The sequence below is a fragment of the Tribolium castaneum genome, unplaced genomic scaffold, assembly GCF_031307605.1.
Source record: "Tribolium castaneum strain GA2 unplaced genomic scaffold, icTriCast1.1 ptg000006l, whole genome shotgun sequence".
Classification (NCBI taxonomy): Eukaryota; Metazoa; Arthropoda; class Insecta; order Coleoptera; family Tenebrionidae; genus Tribolium; species Tribolium castaneum.
In genome coordinates, this window is record NW_026986630.1 from 198,447 (window position 1) to 202,293 (window position 3,847).

Genomic DNA, 3,847 nt, shown 5'->3' on the forward strand with positions numbered 1-3,847 from the left:
TTTACTATACAAAAGTTAATAATAATAATAATAATAATAATAATAATAAAAATAATAATAATAGTAATAAAAGAAACAATAATAATAATAATAATAATAAAAATAATAATAATAATGATAATAATACTTATAATAATAAATTTCTTTCTAAATTAAAGCTTAGTTTTTCTAAGCAAAAATGATGCTTATTTTGTGTTATCTGAGCGTTTTCTCATTTCTATGGTGATAGAAAACAACAAGCAAAAAAAACAAGTTGACAAGGAGGGTAACACAGTCCAGGACAAAAAACCCGAAACAAGCCAATCATTAAACCAACGAAACGACGAAAAAGAAAAAGACATCAGGACAAAGGTTGCAAAAAAATCGAAACAGGACGTAATCACAGGGACAGCTAGAGTAGATGAGGCTGACGGCTTCAGAGGCGCCCGTAAGATGGGATGGCTGTTTGTTGGCCGTGCAACAAGTACTACGACAGAAGATAAAGTATCAAATTATCTCAAACAACTACATCCTGATGAACATTTCACCGTGGAAGAACTACCCAAGCACATCAACAATAAGAGCAAAATAAATCCTTTAAAGTTGGACTACGATTTGAATTAGTAGAAGAAATGATGAAACCTGAGTCGTGGCCCGAAAACCTAACCATACAGAGGTTCAAGTTTTTTCGAAGACCCCAACAAATCGGTAGGTTTTGAAAACCTAACCACAATAATAAACTATAACATACAATCACTATCGAAAAAAATAGACGCACTGACTATACAGTTAACAGAAGACGAAGTAGACATTGTAATTATCACTGAGCACTGGTGCAAGGACAACACCCTGGAAAGCTTAACCATCCCAGGATATAATATTATAAGCCACTTTAGCAGATCACTTAACCAGCATGGCGGATCCTTAATCGCAACAAGGGAGGGTATTTCCGCAAAAAATATTGAAGGCATTAGACCCTTATGTGAAGAATTCACTGCAGAAATCTCAGCTGCTGAGATTCCTTCAAAAAACTTAATAATAATGGCGGTATATCGATCTCCAAATCAGAACTTCAAGCACTTCATAGATAAAATTAATGAAGCACTAGAAAACCTGACACAAAGGAACCACTCTAGACGATACATTGTCGCTGGGGACTTTAACACCAATATTCTCAAGGATGGCGTCGAACAATCTTTATTAATCGAAACTTTCACAACATATGGTATGCAACCACTAATGAGAGAGGCATCTAGAACAACTGAAACTTCTTCTAGCTGCATAGATAATATATTTTCAAATATTAACATAGAAGAAATCTTCTCAAAAGAGACAAAAAGTTGGTGCATGTCTGATCACTACTGTCAAGTCCTGAAGATTAAGAACCCAGTGCAAGAACCTAGAAAACCAGAAAAACATATATACAGAAGAATAAATGAACAGAATACTTACTACTTTAAGGAGTACTTAACCGGAATTGAGTGGGCTCGTGTCTTCAAACACCGTAATGCAAAAGAGGCCTACACTGTCTTCCATACAACTCTGACAGCTGCCTTTGACAAATTCTTCCCTAGAAAAGAAAAAATTAATAAACCAAAATTCAATAAGAGACCTACGTGGATTAGTAAAAAAATCATGAGTATGAAAAATACACTAGAAGCTCTACAAACAATAGCAAGAGTTGAGAAAAGCCAACAATCAGCTGAGGTCTTCAAGTCATATAAACGCAGCTACTTCCAAGAAATTGAAGAAAACCACAGAAACTACAACGCTTATATCCTAAACAATGCTGATAATAAGCAAAAAGCCATTTGGAAAATCATCAATACAAAAACGAAGACAAGCAATACCAAAGAATGCAAATTGAATGCCGACGACCTCAATCTCTACTTTGCCACGATAGGAGAGAAAACGTCAGACAGTATAAAAAAAATCGACAAAGATCCTTGTGATTTCCTCAAGGCGTGTAAAAGCAATGCAAAATCGTTTTGGTTAGCGCCTGTTAGTGAAGAAGAGGTCACAAGACTGATAAGATCCTTAAAATGCAAAAACTCCAAAGATGTGTACGATATGTCTACGTCATTTTTGAAAGAAATACTCCTAGAAATTACAAATACACTTACTATGCTCATAAACAAAAGTTTTATTGAAGGATACTTTCCTGACGAGTTAAAGGTGGCAAAAATTATTCCGGTTCCAAAAGAAAAAGGCGAAGTAGAAAACATCAACAAATTTAGACCAATCTCTATTCTACCTACAATTTCAAAAGTCTTCGAGGCTGCTCTGAAGAATCGTTTAATGAAGTATCTTGAGCAAAATGACTTATTTAGTGAGTCACAACATGGCTATAGAAGTGGTAGATCAACCATTACTGCAGCATTGGATCTATACAAGAAAATAACAAGAGCCCTAGATAACCGAGAAATGGTAGAAGTAGCGATGTGCGATCTAAGCAAAGCGTTTGACACCCTGCCACACAAGTTGATTCTACAAAAATTACAACACTATGGGATACGAGGGATCACGCAAGAAATTTTTAAGTCCTACCTTGAAAATAGAACCCAGATAGTAAAATGGAATGAAAAATGGTCAAAGCCTCTGCCAACAAGGTGTGGAGTGCCCCAGGGATCAATCCTCGGTCCACTGCTATTTATAATCTATGTAAATGACTTGCCTATCAATATGAGAGTGGATGGACAGTGTCTATATGCGGACGACACTTCCTTCTGCATCAAAGAAGAAACAGAGGATACGCTAAAACCAAAAATGAGAAAAATCCTTGAAGATGCCAATGAATGGTTCACAGCAAATAAACTGAAACTCAATGGAGACAAGACTCAGGAACTATTTATATCTTCAAAACCCACCAACGTCACATCGGTAAAATTCTTGGGATTTTACCTAAATAGCAAAGCATCTTGGAAGGACCACATTCAGGAAACCTGCAAAAACCTAGCATCAGCTTTATTCAGTATCAGAAGAATCAAGAATATCTCAACTCCCCAAGCTGCAAGGGTGACATACTTTGCTAACTTCCACAGCAAAGCCACCTATGGTATACTTCTATGGGGTACTTCATCAGATGCTGACAAGATCTTCGTCCTGCAAAAGAAAGCAATCAGAATCCTGTGCCAAATGAACTATCGGGAAAGCTGCCGCCCAGCCTTCAAACAACAACAAATTCTTACCATCCCTTCCGCGTACATATTGAGCTGTCTGAGGTACGTCCACAACCACCTCCACGAGTTCATCAAGAATGGCTCATATCACGAGCATAACACAAGACACGCTGACGCGCTCTCAACACCGTACCATCGGCTTAAAGTGTCACAGCACAGCATTGACCATTGGGGCCCGAAGCTTTATAACAAGCTTCAGGACCCGATGAAGAGACTAGCTCCGGCTCTGTTTGAGAAGAAGGTAAAGGACGCACTATTAGAAATGAGTTATTATTCTATCCAAGAGTTCCTGGATAACCCTCCAGATTTAAAATAAATGTATGTATTGTCCCATATACACTTACATGTACATAATTATATGACGCGCCATGTATTATTTATTGATGGCAATAAATCTATTATTATATGTATTATTATTATTATTATATTATGCAAGAGATCATCTGTGATCTGTGTTTTTAGGCAAGAAATTGTCTAAAATTAATAACTCATTTTAAAACTGGTATAAAAACATTTACTATACAAAAGTTATAATCGGTCTTTAATAATAATAATATTAATAATAATAATAATAATAATAATAATAATAATAATAATAATAATAATAATAATAATAATAATAATAGTAATAATAATAAAAAAAATAATAGTAATAATAATAATAATAATAAAAATAAAAATAATAGTAG

The 3,847-nt window shown here is 35.2% G+C and overlaps 1 long non-coding RNA gene across 2 annotated transcripts; it reads right to left on the bottom strand.

Moving 5' to 3' along the window:
• Nucleotides 1-1,160: 1,160 nt before the first annotated feature.
• On the bottom strand, nt 1,161-3,557 carry LOC135267408 (uncharacterized). 2 transcript variants are annotated; one of them, XR_010335831.1, is made up of 4 exons: nt 3,168-3,557; nt 2,527-3,081; nt 1,432-1,549; nt 1,161-1,378 (listed from the first exon to the last, which is right to left on the bottom strand). It is a non-coding gene; the product is annotated as an uncharacterized LOC135267408 (long non-coding RNA). The 2 variants fall into 2 exon arrangements; XR_010335830.1 differs by having other exon boundaries at nt 2,527-3,557.
• Nucleotides 3,558-3,847: the final 290 nt, after the last annotated feature.